This window comes from Euprymna scolopes, chromosome 39 (genome assembly GCF_053919585.1).
Source record: "Euprymna scolopes isolate OS-2025 chromosome 39, ASM5391958v1, whole genome shotgun sequence".
In the NCBI taxonomy this organism is placed as follows: domain Eukaryota; kingdom Metazoa; phylum Mollusca; class Cephalopoda; order Sepiida; family Sepiolidae; genus Euprymna; species Euprymna scolopes.
In genome coordinates, this window is record NC_136520.1 from 35,664,635 (window position 1) to 35,690,578 (window position 25,944).

General features: G+C 33.6%; 1 protein-coding gene across 14 annotated transcripts in view; it reads left to right on the forward strand.

The window, feature by feature from the left end:
- LOC145263738 (uncharacterized) overlaps window positions 1–25,944 on the forward strand; it is a 727,869-nt gene that overhangs the window by 176,168 nt on the left and 525,757 nt on the right. For 3 of the 14 annotated variants that reach the window (XM_080120729.1, XM_080120720.1, XM_080120727.1), the window contains exon 3: window positions 18,540–18,610. The exons of the other annotated variants lie outside the window; for them this stretch is intronic. The gene's annotated coding sequence lies outside the window, so the exon portion shown is untranslated. The remainder of the gene's footprint in view (window positions 1–18,539; window positions 18,611–25,944) is intronic. 14 annotated transcript variants of the gene reach the window in all.

Sequence of the window (25,944 nt, forward strand, 5' to 3'; positions counted from 1 at the left end):
ATTGTAAATTAAAGTGTGAAAAAAAAAAAAAAAAAAAAAGTGCAACGTTAACGATTGCCCCACCACGAGATGCTAACGGAAACACGTTTGAATTTATTTAATTAGTTGGATTTGGCAGGTGCCCGTTTTAATGAGTTAATGAGGTCAAGTTTGACTGCGGGATAGTATTTAATTTACTGCTGAACGCTTTTCTTTTTCCGCAAGATGTTATAGGAAAAAGACTAACCCACATGTGGCGAGCGACAAATGTTGAATATTTATCTTCCCGAAATCTAGCAAATTAAATAGACAGGCGAGCTTCGTTATTAACTGTGAGATATTACGATTTATATGTGATATAAAAAGTTTTAAAAAGTTGTGAAGTGACCGACCGCTTCTCTGAAAAAAGCCTTTTGTAGACATACAGAAAATGCGAGCACACATACATGCATACATATTTTCGCTTTTATATTTATAGATGGGAATGTTTTGCTGAGCTTTGTCGTTTTTTTTGTTTTTTTTTATCTGAATAAAATTTGATGAATTTAGTATAAATAAATAAGTGTGTGTGTGTACTAGCAAGGATACCTGAGCATACAGCAAGGTCCTGACTTAAACCATGACCTAAGCTTGGAGACCAATATCATGTCAGGTTTGGTCATGATCGGTCTAGTGGTGGGGGCTGTAGGTATGAAACCATGCCGGTACATCGCGTCACCCGGTAAGCCCTTCTTCAGTGTGTTGGTGGAATCGTCTTTGCTGCAATGTCCACAAGGCCGGATCTTCTGTGATCATCTAGAGATTTCGTCTTCGGAGATACCGGGGGGGCTCGTTGACGGAAGCAGTTTCACAAGTAAAAAAAATAATAATGAAAACATCAGCACATCAAAGAATTTTGAATAACAAAGACTCCGGAGATTGGGTTGTATAGAATGTATTAAAAGAAAACCATAAAAGCAATATATACAAACATATGTACAGTTGGAGTATGAATTTGTAATCAAGCATTTAAACTTCTAAGTGGGGCTTCCACTTGCTGGAATTCACAAGTCTATTAATTTAACCCTTTTTAGTTATCGGGCAATAGGCGAGGGGAGAGAGAGGAGAGGTGAGGTGGCTTGACTCTCGGACTCGCTCTGTTTTGCTCCGACTTCTGTTCTAAATCTGAATCTGTTTTTAATTCTGACTTTCTTGGTCTTTATATAGTAGAGCACTGGGCGGGGCGACAATTACCAATTCCTTCCCGACCAATCAGAATGCTCAATAACCAAATCGTCTGATTCTCTCTCATTGAATAATTTGACTAATGACAAAAAGTGGCCACCTCCCACAATCCAAGAATAATTGTAACTCCTCCCCAATCAACCAAAAACGCCCAATGGAAAATAACCAGTTTTCTCTCATTGGATAATTCCCAAACTGCGTAATACGCGATAACCGCGTAAGTAAGAAAACTGCGTCCAGAAAAAAATGCTTTGTGAATTCTGCCCTTAGATGTGACACTTGTCATTATCAAAGGAAATAAACAATTTATTATTCTGTTAACATCTCGACAAAATATGTTATTGAAAATTGTCGAGTGGCAAAAAAAAATCTCTTGATCCAAATTTCAAAACTGCGATTCGGCTTGAGAATGAAAACACCAGGAAGGTAATTTTGAGTTCAAATGGTTTTATCAGAGTCACACCAAATCATTTAACATTTGATTTGAAAAAACATTCTTTGAAGCCGACAAATGCGTGTGTGAAATTTTAACTCCAAAGAAATTATTTATCTTTGTTTTGATCTTGTCACAAATATATTTTGTGATGCCAACAAATGCAGTGTCCTTGAATTTGTCACCATCGTTGCACCAAAATCGACCTCGGTTCAACATTCTGAACTCCGGTTCAATTAATATTTTGGATTCATTTCTCTTAACCTCAGTTTTATCAAAGGAAAAAAATATTTCCCTTTTTGCACTGGATATGACTGTATCGGAATTTGTCACCATCATTGCACTTGAAAACAGAACGTATGTTTTTGAAATTATCATTCTGTCCATTTTGATTAGATCATTATTATTGTTTCGCTTTAAAGAAAATAGGGGAAAAAAACTTTGGCAGAATTGAAGCCAGCAAGGTTCTTTGGTAGTGCCTGGCACAAGATATTAACATTTATCTTTTAGTTAACCGGTGTTGCCCGGAATAAAATCTTAACATCTATCTTTGAATTACTCGATATTGCCCGGGATAAAATATTAACGTTGAATAAAAGCGTCACATCGACCCTAATGGTCTGATGCTGCCTCTCTTTGGTGTTACATTCGCCCCCACATGGGGTGGCGATTCTCAATTTGAGGACGACGCCCCATGTCCTCAACAACCAAAGAAGTTCTCCCAACTAATACTACTGCGTCTTAACTAAAAGTTAATGGTCACTGACGATTTCACGCTGCCTCTCTTTGGTGTTACATAGGAGAGCCTATATACGTAGGCTATAACCTTGACCTTTGACTTTGGAAAATGGTGTGCACTATTCCTAGGTGGGGAACCATCATCATGCCAGGTTTGATCATGATCGGTCTAATGGTATGAGCTGTAGGAGAGTTGTACACACACGAACGCTACTACTTTACATACATCTTTATCCTCTGATGAAAAGCACCTATCTTTGAAAATCCCTGGGTTAAGGATTGTTTTTTATAATTTCTTGTTTGAATTTTTTTATGGATTAATAAATATTGTAATTTATTCAATTTTTATTTTCATCATCAATCTTTTTTCTTTATATATAATGAAAAATGCCGGAAACCATATCAAAATCATTCTCATTAAATGGTGATTGTCTTAAAAGAAGACAATCACCATTTAAAAACACAAATATTCATTAATGTTGGACACTTCTTTTATTATCTATCAAACACGCACGCACACGCGCGTGTATGACCTGTCAATTTTGACTGACTGGCACGAATTTGTTCCAACTCTACAGATGCATGCTGATGTCAAGTAGGTAAAAACAAAAAACAAACAAACACAAACCATTTGCAAATTAGCATCAATGAAAACATGGGAAATATCTTTGGATTAGGGGAGGATGAAGTCGTGAAAGGGAAATTGTTTGATGATACCACGTTTAAACTTGAAAGTGATAGATTTAATCTTTGAAGGTGTCATGCCTTTATCCTATACAAGCTTATCCATTTTACACACACACACACACACACACACACACACACACACACACACACACACACACACACACACCACACACACACGTTTTACAAAAAAAAAAGGGGGTTGGGGGAAAGAAAGCGGGTTATAGAGATGGATGGGGACATACACATACATTTAGGATAAAGATAAAATCGCCAAATATTTAATTCTAAGCAAAATCACTTGAATCTTGATAACCTATGAAGAATGACTTTGAACAGTCAGGAGATGCAAGGACTGTATCTTGAAATCATAAGAGCTGACAAAGGATCGAATACAGACAGAAGGGAAAATGGGGTTGGAGGTGAAAAGATAATGTGATGGAAACAGTTTTAACCATGAGCAAAAGCTCTAAAGAGGGCAGATGATAATGAGTTATGAAATAATCTAGTGGGAAGATTAGTAGGTTCATCTATTATTATACTAAATGTGAGTTCATCAACGTTCGTTTTTTTACTTTAATAACACAAAATGCATGCTAAACATGTATTAGTTCTGGGATTGAGTCATGTTTGAAAAAATAAATTCTGCTTTAAGTTTTCAAATTAGCTGTAATTTATAATTAACTGAACAAATTACTCTTAGCTATCTACATATTCCCCCGCCCCCCGCTCACTTATTTTTGATGTCTGAGCATTTAGAGGAGATGAGGCACTTTAAATTAAAAAAAAAAATTCGGTCTAATTATCTAATTTATATACATGTCGGTACACATCACAATGCGTCTATAAATTAGATGTGTTCAGGCATGTGAATGCAATGTGGCAATGAAATTTGGCCAGTGAAGGTTGAGGATATGCGTTGCTTGTAGAGAAATGATACAATGGATGTGTAATTAATATGAGTCTTAAAGACTGGCTTAGTTCAGATGATCTCAGAGTATGTGTACATACTAAAGGAATTGCTTGGTCACATTGAAAGTATGAATGAGTTAGTAGATGTAGAACAGTTGAGGAAGCAGGCCCAGTTTCAGGCAAACACTGGAGAAATACGTTTGAGAGAAAGTGGAAGAAATAAATACTTAGGCAGAGATAAGGTCGTTCAACATTTACCAACGTGTAAAACAGTCTTAAACTGAATAAGATGACCAACACAGAAATGTGTATGTAAATTTATATATTAGCAAATAACTTAAACAATGTATTACTGAACTTGTATTATTATTAACTAATAAGGAGACCCGGCATTTCCCAGGATTGAATAAGGATCAATAAATGTTCCACACTTCTAACACTTTTATTGTCATCAGAATCGGTGAAATTGCTAATTTTTCAATCACATCGATGGATTGCCTGCTCTAGTTGGGAACCCATCGCGGTGCACTGAGAGGAAACTTCACATGCCCCTCCCTCATCTCCAGTAACTTGGTCCACAGTACATTGTAGTCTAGATTGCACTGTAGAGAACCTACTGTTGATTTTATAAATTATTTTTATATAATCACTTTAATTAAGGTTTAAAATACAAAAGTCAGGTATCATGGTTCAGTTGTGCTCTAAACAGAAACATTTCATTTGAACATTCATTAGCCATGTCTTATCAAAGAACCTACTGTTAATTTTATACACTGGGCCCGTCTGCTTGTACAGTTATAAAACTTCTTGAATGCACTTTGTGAAGCTGTATAATGGTGTTAACTTTGGTCAAAATCTGGCTGGTCTTTCTTTAATCAGATTTTTTTCCGTATTTAGTGGAGGCATTCTGATACAAAATCTAAGAACACCCCCAGACATATAAAGTACATTTGTGTCAAATCCAAAAAAAAAGTGGCCCAGCGATTTCGAAGTTCATGCACACACACACACACACACACACACACACACACACACACACACACACACACACACACACACACACAAAGTGCTTTTTATATATAAGTAGAAATACTTTACTTGTTACTTAAATTGAGAAGCTATCGTAGTTTTCCTTTTAAATTCATTCAAAAGTTGGGTTAATAATTCAATAGTGTATATATTACTAGAGCCAAGAATATAATAATTTACTAAAGGTTTTGTGAATTTGTTTAAAAAATATTTTTTTTATTCATACAATTATGTCCATCTTCAAAACAGACATTTTTCTTGATATTAAATTCAAAAGCTATCTTATATAGCTCTATTACAAATTTTGAAATAACTAGTTAAAGGCTTGAATATTGAGCTTTTTTTTTTTTTTTTTTTTGCTTTGGAAATTGATTGCCATAAGAAGCAAAACGCACGTACGCATGCGCGTTTTGTCATTTACCCTGTCACTACAACCATGACTACTGATGTCTAACTTTCCACCAAATTCATTACTAAAAGTGAAAGAAATTATATCGTATTTCAATTAAACACTTTTTTTTGTAATATTGATGTCGAAGAGGACTCTGTTCTTTTTTATAAAATAGTTTTAGTTTTACACCAAGTGGAAACTATCACTGTGTCCACCAGATAAGTAAACAATTGTATGTCATTGAGTTTTTACAGTAATCAGTTCTGATAAGTTTTCTTATATATACAAACTTGAAGGTTATATATTGAAATTTCTTTCAGAAAATATAATTTTCAAAACAACAAAAAAAATTATTGTTTGAACAAGGAATACATTTAAAGTAATTTCCTTAATCTCTGAGGAGATGAGCCTACATCGAAAATCCATGGAGTAAGGAAATTTAAATGTATTCCTTGTTCAAACGAATTTTTTTTTGTTTTGAAAATTATATTTTCTGAAAGAAATTTCAATATATAACCTCAATTTTTTATTTGCTCTATCTAGTATATTGAGGGATTTTATTTGGCTGTGATTGTCTTATATGAAAATATTAACTCCCAAAAATATATTGTAAGACTGAAAGCCACAAGATTGATTAATCTGTGATCTAATTCATCTCGTTATTCGGATATATATATATATATATATATATATATATATACACACACACACACATTTCCATACTTACATATATGTATATATGAGTAATTACCATTGTAATGGCGGTTTTTCCTGTTCATTTATTTATTTAATCTAATATTTTTATATATTTAGAACGACAAATGTATTCATTCCTTTGTATGCATTTGCTAAAATTATTTATCTATCAATGGTACTTGTGAGAGAGGCACAAAGGTTGAAATAAGGGAGGGAGGGAGGGGCTTTTAAATGCTATATATTTGTTGATGCAAAGGTCAATGATAAAATACTAGTGTTTTATCTGCCAATTAGATGTGAGCGAATGAGATTGCTGAATTCCTGAACCTGTTTGAACTCATCGCGCAAATATTAATAGTAATTAAAGTTATTGTTCAAATTGTGCCTCACACACCCATCTACTCATATTTTAGAAGATAAGTATCTTATCCTTATTAAATATTATTCCTTTTAATTATTTGCTACTGGAGAATCTGGGATTACATAGTGCAAAATTGCCTTTGGGATCATACGTTTGTCTCCTGCACTTATTCGTTGATTATACCATCGTAAATGCTTATCTTAGCAGCATAAAACAAGTTCTATTCGAATGAAGTTATTGGAGTTATTTTAATGCATACTAGCAAAGTCAGTGTTCTAGCATTGTCCCAGGAAAATTGAGTAAGTAAAGATCTCACCAGTAAACTCCATATTTTATTATTTAACTAGCGGCTGCGCCGCGTCGGTACACACAACGCAGAGTCAAACACAAAATTGAGTACAATCAACATCAAGTATATTCAACATCATTTTACCATCAACGTGTACCCTGTGAACACAGAGTATGGGAAATTCCCATATGCACAAAACAAAATCGCTGAAATAAAACAAAAATACCCTAAGGGTAATGAGTAAACGTTGGATAAAATGATAGTTAAAATTATTACGATCTTGCCAGGATTCGAACCTGGAATCTTCTGATCCATAGTCAGATGCGTTATCCATTGCGCCACATGTCCTGTCCGTATGCCGAAAGATGTTACCGCGACTGTATATAGACAGTGCTAAATTTCGTTCACATGGGCAGATAACTTTTTCGACAAGTTTACAAAATGGCCCAAAAACCATTCTTTCGGGCTTTTTATGTGACTCAGTGTTGTTCATTATGAACCATATATAGATAAGGACAATCTAGGGACTCACAACTTTCAAGGAAAAAAAGAATTTTTCAATTCAGTGCATCTGCTCGAAAGTTTTATTGGTATATAGGTACACACACATTTATAAATAAATAAATAAATAAACAAATAAACAAACATTTAGAATTTTATTAATAGTAGAGATGTGTGTGTGTGGGAGGAGTAATAGTTTCTAGACAAAGACACTGGAAAGAAAGATGCTTCTATTAAAAACACTTGATGGGAGTTATTATTTTATAGCATTTTTTTAAAATGAAATACATTTTTAGGTAGTATTTTTTAAGAAGTTAAATATTAGGTAGAAAAATAACGAAGATGATTGTTGATTTAAATAATTTAAAAAAAATGTTATTTAGATGCAATAATAACAAAAATAATGTTACAAAGAATGCTAATGGTATATTTGTTTGGAAGCCATAATAGCTACACAAAATTGTTATTGTCTAGTTTGGCACGCTACACACAGTTCCCATGATGTTATTGAGATTTTTTAAAACTGCCGGTATATATATATATATATATATATACATATACACACACACAATCACACGAGCAGGCTTCCCGGCTTTGTCTGGTTATAAAATATACTTAAATATGATATTTTGATTTATGCAGATTTCGTATTTATTATTATTATGGAGCCAATTCTCTGTTGATTATTATATTGTACCCAATATATAGTAATGATTTCAAAAGTAAAAGAAAAAGCAAAGCCAACCAAAATATGACCTGGGTGCCATCAGCCAAAATTGAAACAAAAACATACAGCTCTCCAGGCTTGTTCTATTACCATTTGATGTAAATCTATACACATACAAAAACTTTAAAAAGTAACATTGTTAAAGATATAAATGTATATTTGCACATGCTCAGAAATAACACATTTAGTCAACTTATGCCTGCCAAGTTCCAAATTTTTCATTTTGACCTCTTAGCAGCTATTTTTTTTTTTTTTTTTTTTTCATATTGAGTTTCATGTCTGCAGACCAAAACTTGATAGAGGAGTTTGGTAGAAACCATTTCTCAGACAGACCAAGGTCTTATATATAGCAAAGTGACAAATGTGAGCATGCATGAATGCTCAAACAATATACTGGTACACTCATTAATTTTAATTCAAAATATGGACTGTGGATTTTCATTTCTCTTTTCTACTCCAGAAAAATCTTTTGAATGAGAAGTAAAAGTTGTTAATTTTTCATTAAGAAAAATTTTATGTATTATTTGTCAATTATTTGATTATTGTGCCTCTCTCTGAAAATTCGTTTTGTCTTGTGCAAACGTAGAAGGTATCAAAGGATATGAGACATCTGCTTTGTAGCGAAATTCCACTTTTTATTTTTTAAAAATTATTATTTGGCCTACTGTAGTCTAAATAATTATCTGAGTGTTATTTCCATAATGTTTCAGTCGATGTAACTTCCAACCTACTTTATGTGTATCTTGTTGGTTCCTCAAATTGTCCGTTCGTCTGTCTGCACTTTTCTCAATAACTACGCCTTGGGATTTTTTGAAACTTTGCACAAACATTAAACATGATATGGCAAACGGCTGTTACGATAACGTGCAATCATCTGCACAAGTGGTCAAGAGGTGGAGAACACTGGAAATCTGGGGAGACTTGTCACTCTGTCTCCAGCGAATACCACAGATTACTGCTAGTGAGCGATCACTGATGACGGTCTGTGAGACAACTCCTAGTGAGTGAAATAATAATAATGTCCCCCTCCCAGTTTCACCACCACCCTGATTTAATATTGTAGATGTTCACTATATTTTCTTTGTTTTTAGGATTTTTAAGATTCCTAACCATGTAACTGATAAAATACGCTACACATTTCGATGAAAAAAATGGGGGAAAATGGACATAGAAGAGCAGAAAATGAAAACTTTAAATATAAATTCTGTATCAAAAGTAATAGTTATTTAAATATTTCAACATATAATCTTGTGGGGGAAATCCAGCTCCCAATATGAGGTACTCTGGATAGGAACAAAAATAAAAATTGTCTCAGTCGTGAAGGATTTCTCCTCCACTAGCCGAGGACAGAAAAAGTGAATTGTAGCATCAGAACAGATACTACATTGTGATCTTATCCCGAAGGCCAACAATTGATTGTGTTTTGTTTCTTTGGTTATTCCCTAAATTCATAATTCAATTTTATCAGTATTAGATTGTATATTGCTTTAAAATGACGTAATTTTACATAGATACTATTTATACTTTATATTGAATAAAGTTCAGTATCCTTATTAATCGAATTAGGTTCCTTTCTTTTCTTTTTTAACATGTTTTGATGCTCGTTTTAAAAATGTCCTCATATAGTATCGACAGTGACAGTTTGACAAATCTTACCTACATTGCCTGCAGGAATTTTTCAGTTAACAGGCCTTCTATATCTCGGTGACCGTGGTAATTCACTTCTGTTCATCTGTTCATAATTTTTTTATTACCCACACCTTGGATTTTTTTTTTTTTTAAATTTTGCACAAACATTAGTCATGGTGAAAGTAAATTTTTGCCTGAACGGATTTTCCAGGATAACTCTGGTTGATCCCCTAGTAAAATTTGTCCCAGAATCATTCATTCATTCATACTTTTCTCAATAACCTTGCCTTGGATTTTTAAAAAATTTTGCATAAACATTAGTCATGGTAAAAGTAAATTTTTCACTTGTGGAGGGAAACCCTGCATGCTCAGCTTGTTTTGCCATTGGCCATTTACATCCCTGCTTTATACTTGATCATTGACACTTATTTGGATGTGAAAAGTTATGCCAAATATTTACTGAATTTGAGTTCGAATTAAAGACATATAGGGATTGTTTTCTTGTATATAGTGTTAAACATCATAGCAAAGTTTTTTATTGTTTTTAATTGGACATGTAAAAAGCAGAATTCTATACATAGCTTTTGTTTATGCAGCTATACCGGTCAAAGAAATAAGGGAAATTCTAACTTTATATATTTATTATATTTATATAATAGATATAACTATATATAAAAGAAAGTCAGAAATCGTTTGTTTGTACATTCAGCTAAAGCTCCAAAGTATAACATTAACCCTATTATGCCTGTGGGGAGTAGGGGGGGCATATCTTTTTCTTTTTCTCTACCATTTGAAAGAGTTCAAATTTTCCTATTTGAATTCAGTAACTCGAACTAAAATATTCTTTACTAAATCTTCATAAAATTGGACAAAGAATATTTATGTAGTTAAAAAAACAAACAAAAAAAAAAAACAGATCATACTAATTGTATGATGTTATATATATTTTTGAATGTTATTTTTGTTATTTCAGTGCAGTATGATAACCATAGTCTTGATGATCTGGGGAAAGTACTGAATTTTAACACCTTAGTACAACTAATAATACCATAAACAAATGCTGACGTTAGCTACATTCTCATTTTTGCAGAATTGTCTGGAATGCTTTCGGTGTTGTGCTATTGTTTTATTACCATAGCATTAATAGTCCAGGAGTATAGCGACAGAGGGTCTTTGAGAACTTTCTCCCAACCTTACAGAAGTCATAAAAAAAAGCTCGAGCATAAAAACCTCAGAAAATGTATGTAATTATGCAGCATCTTTACCAGCAAAGTTTTTGTCAAAAAAAAAAAAAAAAAAAAAAAATATCTGTACACACACACACAATCTGCTATTCATATCTATATATTTTCATTTGTAACTTTGTTGATATGTGAGCATTTCTTATATTTCACGTATCATTTGAAAGTGGAAATCATCTTTTTATAACATCGTTGAATTTAAGGAACAAATCTGAACTCCTGTTGGAGTTGTGTGGCAAAGTATGCTGCTCAAGTTCTGAAAAATTACCAAGTACATTGAGTTTCATACAACCTTAAAAATGCTTTAATAAACATCTTTTACGTGGTATAAAAAAAAAAAAAAAAAAACTTAAGCGTACCTACTGTTTGTTTCTACATGCAGTTGCGTATTTCTCCCATCTTAAATGTATTATATTGAAATAAAATTATACTAGCGGGACCTGTACATCAGCTTGAATCGAAACCGAAACCAAAACTTATGAAGAAAAAATGTATATATATATATATATATATGTATACGACTTCAGTTCTTCATCTATAATCGAAACCAAAACTTATGAAGAATTCTTGGTAAAATTATTTATTACAAGTAATGAGAGATCATAACAATTAAAGGAGTCACTTGAAAGAAAAAGATATAACCATGACACAAAATTACACACACGCTATCGTATTAATATATACTAGTTACTTATGACAGACAATATATATATATATATATATATATATATATATATATATATATATATATAATACATAATTTCAGTCGGATCGATTAAGTAGTTTCTGAGAAAAAGTGGAACGAACAGACACTTATATATACGTATGGGTGTGTGTACACACACGCACACACATGATTTATTTGTAACACAAGAAATAATAAATTTGCAGGAATTTGATTTCTCTTTACCCCAAAAGAACTTGAGTTGTTGAATTTTCAGATAGTTCAAATGTTGAAATTTCAATAAGCCAACTTTTTTCTTCGAGCTTTTTCAAACTGAAACTGCTCTTCAACTGATTTAAAACGCACCTGCTGTTATCTTTTGTACGATCGCTTGAAGAATTTCACCTTCTTGTCTGTCAAGAAATGTTTGTTCATATTTCCTGTTTCTTGTTCGATGGTCCGAAATTGCTTGTCCTGAAAACTTGATATGGAAGCCAATCAAGTGGTTTTCATTCTTTCCACTTCTCAAAACAGTTCTTCACTTGAGATTATTGAACATGGTTAATTGTCAAGACAGAATTCAACTCTAAATTTAAAAAAAAAAAAAAAGCGAACAATCAGGAAAAATTCTGTTATAAGAAATATTGTCTTTGGAGTTTTGTTAGTAAAAATATAACTTCTTTGACCTCTTTTTGAACAATTCCTCCTGATGTATTAATTTTCATGCCAACAACTCTTAGAATTTCTAATAGCTGTCAAACTTTAATCAATTTTGTATTGTTTTTACGCCCCTCCCCCTTTTTTGTTTTTAACTGTTCTTATATATATATATATATATATATATATATATATATATATATATATATATATATATATATGTGAACGTGTCTGTGTACATTTCCCTACGCAATAACTCTGTCAATTTTAAGTCTACAGATTCGAAATTTGATATACAGGGTACTGAGATTTGGGAAAATCGATGTGATTGATTTTTGGACAGAAATTTGGCGATTAAGGGGTCAATGTTCAACAATTTGACCTTTGAGAACTCTACCAAACTCCTCCTACAATTTTGGGTCTAAACACGTGAAATTTTAGATATAGGTACTTTGGATATGGATCTAACTTAATAACTTTATTTGAGCCCTAAACAATAAATTTTAAGGGGTCATAATAGGGGTCAAGATTAAAAAAATTGACCTTTTTTATTTATTATTTTTTTCCTCAGCATACATCTCAAAACACCCGAGCAACGCTGGGCACCCATGCTAATATATATATATATATATATATATATATATATATATATATATATATATATACCGTTGTCTTTTTATATATACCGTTGTCTTTTTATATATACCGTTGTCTTTTTATATATACCGTTGTCTTTTTATATATACCGTTGTCTTTTTATATATACCGTTCTCCTTTTATTTTTATATGCCGTTCTCCTTTTATTTTTATATACCGTTCTCTTTTATTTTTATATACCGTTCTCTTTTATTTTTATATACCGTTCTCTTTTATTTTTATATACCGTTCTCCTTTTATTTTTATATACCGTTCTCCTTTTATTTTTATATACCGTTCTCTTTTATTTTTATATACCGTTCTCCTTTTATTTTTATATACCGTTCTCCCCCCCTTTTTTTTTTTTGATGTATACCATTCTCTCTTTTTTTATATTTTTAACCAGTCTCTTTATTTAACTGCACTCTTATAAAACTGGTTTGAACACTTTTTCTCTTTCAAAAGTGTTCTCATAATTATTTAAATGCATATCGTTTATTTTTTCCTTTAAATTAAATACCCATAAAACAATATTTTTATTTAAAAAAAATCTGTTAAAACATATTTGTTAAATATAATTCACAGATTATTTGTTTACAAAATATGTTTACAAGATAAATATTGAAAGATATGGAGAATTTGAAATATAAAAAACGTTTACCAAAATGACTAAATTTGCCATTAAATAACTAAAAAAAAAATGTTTATGTGCTGTAAAACAAATATATTCGGAAATGTCTAGCATCCAAATATTTTAGAAACTACTTTCATTTCATCATTTTTTATTTTGTTTCTGCATTTTGATTTTTTATTGGATGAATATTGGAAGATGTCTGCACATCAATAGCTTTTAGTTCAATTGTGAGGAAATCAACAGGATTCCAATTGATGAGATTCTGACCCTATAAAAAAAATCTCCACAAAAATTGTTCTAGGTGGAAAGACAGAGAATGACCGATCCATCATTCAGTCCTACATTTGAAAGTGTCACTAGTTGTTCCTATTTACAATGCCTCCCCACGGGACAGAGTTAGACACTAGGGTCGTTTTTTAACGTGGAGAAAAGGAACAAAAATAAAAATTGTCTCAGTCGTGAAGGATTTCTCCTCCACTGACAGAGAACAAGAAATTGAAGTGTAGCATCTGAAGAACAGATGGTATTTATTTGCTCCCCCACCGAGCAAATTAGGCACAAGGCCGATTTTTAATGTGAGGAGTGAAGGGGAAATGGGGACCAGCTCCCCGGGGAGTAGGGGAGCTGGATAGTGACAATTGGTATGAAGGGTTGCCCCTACATTGACCAAGGTCGCCCCCACATATGGTCTTTGCTAGTCATAGCTTGCAGCATCTGAAGAACAGATGGTATTTATTTGCTCCCCCACCGAGCAAATTAGGCACAAGGCCAATTTTTAATGTGAGGAGTGAAGGGAGGGGGAAGGGAAAAGGGGACCAGCTCCCGAGAGGTGGGAAATGGGAGCTGGTTAAAGGTCAGGCATGTGGGGTTGCCCCCACATCTGGTCTTTGCTAGTCATAGCTTGCAGTATCTGCCGGAACAGATGGTATTTATTTGCTCCCCCACTGAGCAAATTAGGCACAAGGCCGTTTTTAATGTGAGGTAAAAACCAGCTCCCCAAAAAGGGGGCACTCTGGTTACCAAAAATAATAATTGTCCCAGTATAGAGGGTTTCCCCTCCATTGACTGGTACAAATTATCTTAAGTGCAGTATCTGCCGGAACAGATACTACACTTTGATCTTGTCCCGAAGGCCAAGAAAAGGTGTCACTAGTTGTTGGTATTATTAAAAACTCTTGTAATGCTACCAATTTCTTGCTAACAATGCTTCCAATGTGAACGCCTGCTGCATATGTCTTCTACCAGAATGTTTATTCAATGATGTAGTTTCAATTATGACTTCTTTCTTTTCATATTATGATGTATTAGACCATTCCTATAATGATCTGGTCCCTGATGATTGTGGTGTAATGCTGTTCCTGTGCAGTTCTAGGAGGTTTACTCTCCCAAGCTTTGCTTTCTCTCTTTGAGAAGGGGTTAGTTTATTGCTAATCGCCTGAGGCGCCCTTACCGGGGAATGCCGACGAGGGAATGTCCAGGCACTATTTGCAGGTCAGTGCCCCTGACTTCTCAATCCCGCTTTCTGACTCTGATGTCACTGTTCTTGCAGTGGGAAAGAACTAAATAGTTCCATGCCTCAGCGTTTACTGCGAATCACAGTCCCTAGAAGTAAATTGACGAGAAAAGAATGTTGGAAGTGGGGTGGGGGTTAGATGATACGATTTTCAGTAGTTCCAGTTCCCTTGGAATCGTGCCATGTTCTTTCTATTTATATTATTTAGATTCCTTGGACTACTGTTCTTATCTCGAGTTCTATTTTCACAACATTTCGGTCGATGTAACCTCCGACCTTCTTTAGGTATATCTTGTCGAACTCTGGGATCTGCACAAAATTTCGTTCCATTAGAACTAACTGGGTAGAAGTCATAAATAATTTGCAGTTATACTTTTGAGTGTCACCCGTGTTAAAGATCGAATCTTCAACCACCAGAAGTGTAACTTTTGCAACCAAATTTTATCAAGTTCTCTCTCTTGTGCCACTGACAATTGCGAACAGTTCTAGTATGAATTGAGGAGACTTGAACCTATTTCGTTTGTAGATGTCAATATCTATCTCCCCCCCTCTCTCTCTCTCTCTCTCTCTCTCTCTCTATATATATATATATATATATATATATATATACTAGCAAAAGTACCCGTAGTTGACAGGGTTCAAAAACAGCCTACAGAAAATGGACTTTGATTTATGAAAGTATGATAGGTTATGAAAAGGAAGGGTTATAAAGAGATAGCTTTGAATTTGGGGGTATCAAAACCAAAGCAAAATATTATGAAAGTAAAAATAAAATAGATAAACCCCATAATTTATTATATCATACCTGTTCACACTGAAACACTTATCACAATATTCTGTGGATCTATATTAAAAACCTTGTTAAACTTTGTGACATATTTCCATTCTATGGGAGGTCAGGCGCGAACGAACACCCCATAATTTTATTATACCATATTTCTTCAAACTGAAACATAATTATCAAAGTATACTTATGCAGATAGATATGAAAAGTCTTTATTAAAGTTTGTACCCATTTCCATTCTATGGAGGCCATGCACCAATGCAGACTCCACAATTTTATTATACCATCCCTATTTAAGTTAAAACATACTTATCAAAGTATTATTATGTACATCTATATCAAAACACTTGTAAAGGTTTTTTTTTTTTTTTTAAATTTTTTATTTCCATACTTTGTGGACCAGGCGCGTACGCAGACCCCACAATTTTAATGAATCATCATTATGCCAGATCAAACATACCCATTCCTGTGTCTCGATACATCTATCATTATATGTAATCAGTTTTCTATAATAGTCAACCATATAGGAGCCTATTCGTGGCCAGACACACACACACACACACACACACACACACACACACACACACACACACACACACACACACACACACACACACACACACATTCAGCTTTATATTATATATATATATATATATAATTTGTAGTCATCCACATACAGTAGTGTTTCGTTGTATCACAACTCATCAGTACGCCTAGACTAGCGCCTCTCCCAAGCTGAGGATTGAACCTAGAACTATCACGTTGACAGTCGGCAGTTTTACTCATTGATCCACGCTCGTAAATAACTTCCACAAATGTCTATTTCAAACAAACATTTGTCCACCACTTTTACAGTGCTCAAACTGCTTGTTTATAAACAAACAGCGAGCATTGCATTTAGCGCCAATTAAGTAGTGGGTGAGATTATTGTTGGACAGTGCTCTACCCAAAGAGTGGGGGGGGGGGCTTAAAATATAATTTGTAATCATCCACATACAGTACTGTTTCCTTGTATCACAACTCATCAGTGCGACTAGTTCGTCTTTGGTTCCAAGTTTTACAGAATTGTTCCTAGTACTCTTGATATGATAGTAATTTTTGTTAAAATTGCAGTATAGTTTAGCTGATAAATCGTTCTCCCCAAAATATAGAACAAAAAAACAAAAGAAAATTTAGACTAAACGCAGTAGAATTTAATGATTTATCTGTTTGTATACTTTTTAACATGCTGAAATGGTAAGTTTTTCTTAATTTCAGAATTTATTTTTGATATTCCTGGCATGTGAAAAACATGTGGAACAAAGTAGTGTGACTTTACCTTGCTAAACTTAAGCGATTAAGTGTGTGTGTGTGTGTGTTACACAGGATTGGGGGAGGGGGATTATTACTCACTTAAATTACTTTCCTTACTGCTAACCTTTTCTTTTTACTGCCTTTTCAACATGAATTTAAATAAAGTATTGCCTCATGTGGTCAGCTATTTTAGTGTTAGTGTGATGATAATCCACATGATCATTTAAAAACAAATTTTGAAATAAAACAGTTTCAGCATGTTTAAAGGATACAGGTCAGTAGATAATTGAATTCTATTGCGTTTTGGTATAGTTTTTTATGATTTCTCTTCTATACTGCAATTTTACCTATTTAATGTCCTTTTTAAGCTTTCTGATAAGTTCCATGTATTTACTTTATTATTATTACTGTCTACTTATTAGGAGTTCTCACACAGGCCATCATCAGCGATTGCTTACTAACAATAACCTGTGGTGTTCCCTGGAATCAAAGTGACAAGTTTTCCCAGATTCCTAATGCTTTTCACCTCTTTTGTTACTCATTGCAAATGACTTTACATTATCACAAAAGCTGCTTATCATTGGTTTCTTGCTGATTAACTACCATTAATATTCCCTGGGATTTGGGTGACAGAAAGTCTAATTGAGATCCTTCACAACTATTTGTTGTGGTGCCAACCAAGGCCGGTGCAGTGGGAGTGGATGGTACTTAAAATTTTGTAGTTTCAGTTCTCTTGGTCTTATGTGATTGTGTTTTGTTTGTTTTATTTAGTATGGTCGAATGAAAAACAATACACAGATGGAAAATGTAGAATAGATTTATTCTGTTAGGTACAATAATAGAAGTCCGTGTTGGGTAGCAACAATTGATGAGTTGACAAGTAAATTGCTAAGTGTTCAGATTTCAACTCGCAGCTTCAACTGACTCTAATCGGTTTTACTCTCCTTAAATATACATGAACTGTAGTCACATATTTGAGCCATATCACACCATATCTCTATTACAACTTTCATATGACTTGTTGGTGTTTGCAGTTTATATGGGTTGGTTTCTGCACTTGAGAATTTTCCTTAAGATGACAGCTGTATTCATTATTGTTGTCTGTTGTATCTTCTCAGCCTTTCTTTTTGATTCCAATATGTCCCATTCCTTTTTTTTAGTTTTTTTTTTTTTTTTTTTGGGGGGGGGGGATAGTTCCTAATGTTTCTACTATTATTGATGTTACGCCTTCATATTTCATGTCCCTTTCAGTTCTCTGACCAGTTCTGTTTGTTTGCTTTGCTTTTCCATCTCTTTAACCTTCACCCTGTGGTCTGCTAGGATGGCAAAATCTATGATTTGGTAGGATTTTTTTCTTAACTATTGACATCGGGTTTCCTTGCTTGGATGAGTTTATCTGTTTGTACCTCCATGTTTCAGAAGATTTTGTATTACGTAACATGTTAAAAAAAAAAAGCAAAAAAATAAGACAAACTGAATTAATATATCTTTGAATCTCAAATTACATTTTTTCTTTTATTACAGGTAAGTCCTACACACAAAAAAATGGAATTTCTTTTCTTACAAATTGAATATGGATTATAAATCAAATGTTGGTAAGTAGTTCGTTTTTATAGATATGAAATTTTTTATTTCAGGGTTGAGATTTATTTATATTTTTATAAAACTAAATTACTAACCAGGTTGAATGTTGCTTAATTTTGGCAAGAACCATAGTTTAGAAGAAATTTGACCATAATTTTAGAATTGGAAACCCTAGTTCAAATCCAGTATTTTATATGGTTACATATGTGATATGGCCTCTTAAAAAAGCAAATTCAGTCAGATATCTGACTAGATATTTTATATATGGCTACGTAAAGGTATGGCGTGTGTCCGGAATAAGATTGAAAATTGCAAAACGTAATTTCCAGTAAAAACCAAATTTTTATATCAAGTTCAAATAAAAAACAATGTTATCTACTTAATTGTCATATCACAATTAGTAACGTTACTTTATTATTACATAAAACATGTACTTACACGATGCATTGATCTGCCATTATTATTAACAAGACAGACTGCAATTACCTTTCCTGCCGTCATAAAAAAACTCGTCTGTCTATTATTTAAGTATAACTTTCAATTTTTTCTTTGAAAACTATTGTCATCAATATTTAATTTTCTACTATGTCATTTTTTGCAATTTTTGGATATTTTAATAATTTCGATATGATAATTAAGTAGATACCGTTTGTTTCAATTGAAATGCAATATTTCTATTTTTGCTCTTATTCCGAACAGGTGCCAAAAATATCAAATGGTTTTAAAACGGTATCATTTGATGAAGGAATTCAGCTCTTTGTAATTAAAAAAAAAAAAAAAAAATGGTTTGCTGATTATGAGTTTATATACTGAATGTCTTTTAATTCTTGAACAAGTGTGTATGACAGTCCAATGACAGTTGACTCGTTTAAACGTAATTATTGGATTCCCAAAATAATGTACTTTAAATGCATTAATTCAACCTGCCGGTGGAATGTGAAAACAACAGAGCAGATAAGGGGTGGGGGTGGGGGAATGTCAGATGTATTTAAAATGGTAATTTTTTTTTCTCTCTTTTCTTTCAAATGACCTTATATTCTGAATATGACTCCTTGGTGAGTTTTTTTTTCTGTCCAATACAATGTAATACTTATGACAGACCTGGCAATCATGCAACTAAGGTCCACAATTTTTTTTTTTTTTTTTAAATATAAAAATTTTACCAAATTTACAAGTGACTCACTGTACGTATCATTTAATTAAAAATTAATATGCACTTAAGTCATACAACAAATTAATATGCACTAACAGTCATACAATTACGGTTTTTGACTGGATGCTGACATGATTATCATAATATCTTTATGAAAAAACATTTTCTTCATCTGAAACAAAACCCAAACCTCGTAAATGTGGTGTGAATTTTTAAAAAACTATTAAAATCATTCTTGTGATGAAAATCATGAAAACAAATTTTTTAAAAGGTATTTTCAGACTTTGTTGATTGATTATTTAATAAATAATAAGTTTCTTCCTCAATGGTCTTTCTGTGTCCAACACATTAAACTATATTACCTTTATTTTTATATTTTACATTTAGATTTTGTGATGGGCTCAAAACTGAAGGAAGTAAAGTGCCATAAATTGAACTACCCCCCCCCCCTCGCGGGCTGTGGAATTAGTCAGATCAAATTCATTGCTTTAGGGATTTTTTTTTTTCCAAAGGAGTCGTCACTTATCAAGGCTCGGAGGCCACTAAAGGATAAGGGGTTAATGAGTGTACAGTAGTCAATGGGACAATATTGTAGCAATCGTTAGTAGTGGAAATTTGTTAAATTGGATTACTTAAGGGGACGGCTCGTCAAGAACTTGCTCACATTTGACTTGAAGACTACCATATTGTCGTCAGTTGGAAAGCAGGAAAACAGAACAGAGTTCCACAGTCGTGTAGTTCTAAGAAAAAAGATTTGTTCATGGAATCTGCATTTAGGTTTAGGCACAGGTAAAGAGTGGGGGAAATTATTGATAGTGGTCTCAGCTGTTTTTTTGTGAAATTCAGGCAAGGGGGGGACCATAGATTGGAGCTCAGACAAGCACTTGCCATGAAAATAATGAAAGCAGAGACAAGCTCGCAACATCTCTTCTGTGAGGAAGAGATTGCAGGGCAGAGAAAAGGGCATCCCCCATTAACCTACAAAGTCTATTTTGAATTCTGTCAAGGCAGAATAAGCTGCTTCTAGCAACTCCTGCCCAGATGTTACTCCATCCTTGGGTGTACTTAGCTCTTATACAGATAGAGAATTGCATCAGTAGTGAGATATCTACTGGAGCAGTAGAACGATTCCACCATTTTTCCAGCAACCTTGGCAACAGATTTCATGTACGTGTTCCATTTCAGATCAGGAGTAAAGTTCAGACCCAGAAGCTTGTCAAAACATGGAGCCTCTCCAAGACGCGAGCCATTCATTTCAATTGATGCTAGACGGGTATCGGAGCATTGATGATGTAAAGATAGAAGTTTGGTTTTAGATGCATTAAAATTAACCAGCCACCTTTCCCCATTACACCACGTGCTCAAGATCAGAGGAGAGAATCAGAGAGAACTTAGTCATTTATGACCTTTGAAATGTTGTCAGCACAAATGTTTATGAATGATCTTAGGATGTGATTTGGGAGATCATTGATATAGATCAGAAAGAGAGTTGGTTCCAGGATGGAACCCTGAAGGACTCCAGCATTAATACTGTGAGCTTGATTTCTGCCCATCAACCACTACTCTTATGAACCTATCAGAGAAATAATTTAATAATTGAAAAGACATTTCCAGCTATATCATAGCTATGAGCATTTAAAAATTTCCAGAGTCTGTGTTGAGCATTTGAGCAACTAACTCCACAATTTACTGACACGCACACACGTTTGTGTGTGTGTCAGTAAGTGTACAAAACATTGTTATACCTATTACTTTGATTATATAGTATATATAATCAAAGCAATAGGTATAACAGGTCTAGTTGGAAGATCCCATGTAGACACCTCCCATGTCTGCAAAATCTGACATGGTTATTTACAATCAAGCTATAACGGGCATGTCACCTGTGCAACTAAGTTTCACAACTGTGGATGCGCTTGATTATCATAGTTTCACACTGTGAAATAAATATTTACTTGACCTGTGAAGCCAAATCAAATTCCTGTACATGCAGAGCTGTGAAGTTGCAATTGAATCAAATTCACTGCTTTAAGAGTCTGAGTCTGGCTTTTAAAATTTCAAGAATCAGTTGATCATTTGATCTACTGACTTCACAACCCTGTTTACCCATTTGCATTTATTGAAATCTATATATGAAAGTGAGAATGTGTAAGGGCAACTCTCAACCTATATACTCAACAAATTTATCTGCAGACTTGAAATTTGATATATAGGATATTCAGACATGTGAAAATCTTTTTAATCAGTTTTCATCCGGAAAAAACGCTGCTAAGGGGTCAAAATTGGTACTTGGTGGGGGGCCATCAGATTTTTATCCATTTATCAACATGCACAAATCATTCATATGACAGCTTCCTTATATTAATAAGTAGATTTGAAAACACTTTTTAAAGAACGTGTCAAGCTGACCTAATGGTTATTGTACTTGATTCGCTGTCTTTAGGTTTTGGTTTCGATCTCAACTCGAGTATTTTTCTTTTTTTTTTTTACTTACAAGAAGTGAACTATTTAGAAAAAACATAATACTCGCATACACATCTCTCAGTTTATTTTATTTTTTTTTGTTTTGTTTTTTAAAGAAATTTAACGCCACGTTCAATACCGGGTAACGCCAGGTATATTTGTTAGCAAGTCAGTAATTCTTGTCCTATGGTACTTTTGTATCACAGATCCGGTTGATAATCAACTAATTACTGGATATTAAAAAGAATGAATGGTTTAAAATAGTAAGAACTATTAAATTAACATGATTTTTAGGAGACAAACCTTGGTGGAAATATACAAGTTCTTTGCAGTTGTGGTAGAAGAATGAGTTCTTGCTGTGAATATCATACAAGGAACTAATTGAAATTGGAGTTATACGATTTCCATGGAAGAGAAAAGTAAGGGGTTGTAGAGAACAGAAGAAATCTTTTCCTACTAGACTGCGAATTCGATTTTGTACTTTTTAAAGGCAAGAAAAAGTTCTCTGAGCAGCACCTTCTCCGATGTGGCAGTAATAGTAGTCCGTCCTATGAGGTCTCTAACTCTCGTAATAGTAGAGGATTGTATCAAGGGTTAGATACTTTCTGATGCAGTAGACTGACTTTTCCAGAAACCTTTAACAATAGATTAGATATATGTTTTCGATTACATAAGCTCATCACATAGAAACCCTTTCAGGGCATATCTATTGTATGGTGAGGTAAAAGGGGGGGGGCTAATCAATGTCAGAAATAAGGCCTTCTTCATAAAATTGCAATAAACATTTCTTTTTAAATTTGATTAGCATTTTTATCTTTTAATAAAAAAAATAAATGAATATTTTAAAACTCCTTATTTACTGCAGATATTTTTTAATATCAAAATTGATAAGCAAAATAATTTTGGCAATAAAGTTTACAAAGTGATATGATAACTTTCATGATATGATAATAAAAAAAAATGTATTCTTTTTTCACCATCTAACTAGAAAATGCAAAATCCTTGGGAATAATATTTTTCTCGATTAAGAGAAATTGTCTTTTTGTAATTTCGTCTTGCTGATAAAACTTCATTGGAACTTATCGAGAATATTTGACTCTTTTTAATAACAGAGCAAGGGGGCCGTTACTTCAATCTATCCAGAATTCTTTTGCTGAGAAAAACCATCATTTTTTACTTTCGGGCTGAATATTTTTCCCCACTTTAGCATATTTAATCTTCACAGAATTCCAATTTAATAACGCATATTTCTGAAAACTTAATGTTTCCCAAAATTGAAACTTTGCTCAGTAGAAACTTAGTTATTTTTGATAGCATCATAGACTCATCGTTGGTATTACCTTTTAAGATATCAAGTTCGAACACAAAACTTCAGGCTCCTCCATCTTTGAAAACTTTGATCTCCTTTATTTTTGGCACTTATGAAGGGTAAATTCAACTGATGTTGGAACCAATATAGTTTTACCAACTCTTATCCCACAATCTTGGTTACATAGAGCACCACTTTGAACCAATTTTTTTTTTTTTTATTCCAGATTGTAATAAAATGTCTTTGTCCAGCATCTTCTGTAGCATAGTGCATATGAGCATGTAGGAAAATATTAGCAGCTGCAAAGGATGGCTGGCTTTCGAGGAGATTAGCAGAGCAGCAGTAGCCGAAACAAAAGAACACATATGCAAATCAGGACAAATTAGGAAGTGTGTGCAAGAAAAAAAAAGGAGAAAAAGTGCACCACGTGGTTGGAAGAAGCAAAGTGCACATCGAAGAAAATGGATATGTAAAGTTGAGGATGAGGATGGTATGTAACATAGTGCTGCAAAAGATAGCTGGCTTTTTTCAGCTGCTCTGCTAATCTCTTAGCAAGCCAGTTATCCTTCGCTGCTGCTGCTATTTTCCCACACACTCATATGCACTGTTACATTTCAAGTACACTGCTGATTACGCCATAGTCACGTTGACACACCGGTTCCTGCTGGATCACCGAGTTAAGCAATGTTGAACCTAGTCTGTACTAAATGGGTGACCATTTTGGACTTGTAGGTGCTGCGTGCTGCTTATCTCGGCATTGTTTCCAGTCATCCTGGGCTTCTCCTTGCAACTGGACCCAAGCAGAGCCGATTCAGGAGGGGTGTGGTTGAGGATTGCGCAACCCTTGCCTCACAATTACATGCGCAGCTGATCCTACAGGGGGTTCCTTTGTTTTTTGAGACTGAACAGAGGCATTGGCACTGCTGAAGTCTTGTTCTGTTGGCATTTAAGTTATCATTCAGTGGCTAATAATGTCTGTTTTTTTTTTCCTTGGTAATGTCATTCATGTCCTTCTTAATAACAACATTTGTAAAAGTTATTCAAAATAATATCATGAAATCATTGAGCTTTCAGGGTTCTTATTTTTCTCATCCAGTTTTACATACATAATATCCCCAAAGAATAGCAGCCACCCCATGGCCACTTTCTCTCGTGCAGTCCACAAAAGAGAAAGATTTGATCAACTTATCTCTTATGTAATACTAGCAACTTCCTGTCTGTGAAGTAATGTCCTAACATGTAGCCCTAACTTCAATTTTTAACTTCCAATGGAATTTTCCACATTTCTCATTGCTTTAGCATGGTGGAGGAAAAATACTGTTTTTAACACTATTTTTACAGAAACACATATAATTTTATGACATAGATAGCTATTTAACTATTATTACTAGGGCTGTTAGTATAAAATATTCTTTTCATCCTTTTGACTCTCGTGTATATATCCGACACAGTTAGACACACTTAACCAAGAACCACATCCGTTTATATAAAAACATAAGATATTAACAGATATATACTCAAGAGTCAAAAGAATGAAAAGAACATGCTGTTGTCACAGCTCTAGTTATTACTTGAAAGCTCAAAGAAAGTCTTTTTTTTTTTTTTACTTCATAAATTTAAAAAATGGATCAGCGTTTTTCTATTAAATTCAGTAACTGGTCTTTAAAATTTACCAAATGCTGAGGATTTTTTAAGTAAAAAAAGAAAAAATTTGAGACTTCAAAGCAAACTTAAGTACAATTGATGGTGTCATCATAAATATTCTAACGTCAGCAATATTTCTTTAAAGTATAGTATGTATTTTCACTTGAGAAAAATTAAATGTTTATAGCCTGAATGGTTTTGGAAAAAGTTTGAACACCATATCAAAAGACTAGGTGTTAACACATTTAGGTGCAACTGATAAATACTGACGTCACAAGTTTTTTTGTTTTTTTTTTAATGCAAAATTGTTTGTCTGTGTTTCAGAAGTAAAGACTTGAACTCTTGTCAGCAAACCTCTAAAAGGCCAGAGTTATGATAGGGTTGATGCTGGGGGTATATATGATATATTACGGCATAATCACATTAACACAATGGTTCTCGTTAGATTGGCAAAGTTAAGTGAGATTGAGCCTGGTCGGTTGACCATGTAGGAATATCAGGTGCTATATGTGGAAGGATGGCGAAAACCTACCATTATCTAAATCATCTCCTCTGACCAGGATATATATGCAACTGGGAATCACTTGTGAATTCAGTATTCCCTAGAAACTTCTTCCTTAAAGAAAGAAGCTAGCTCTACCTACTCAAGCTGAACGTGTCACACCAGGCAAGATGTTATAGGTCACCACTGTCATCTGGGCTCTTCACTCACCTTTCTAAATCAGCTGGAACATTCATACAGTTATCTCCCCTTGCGATTACTACTGCTTGATTAA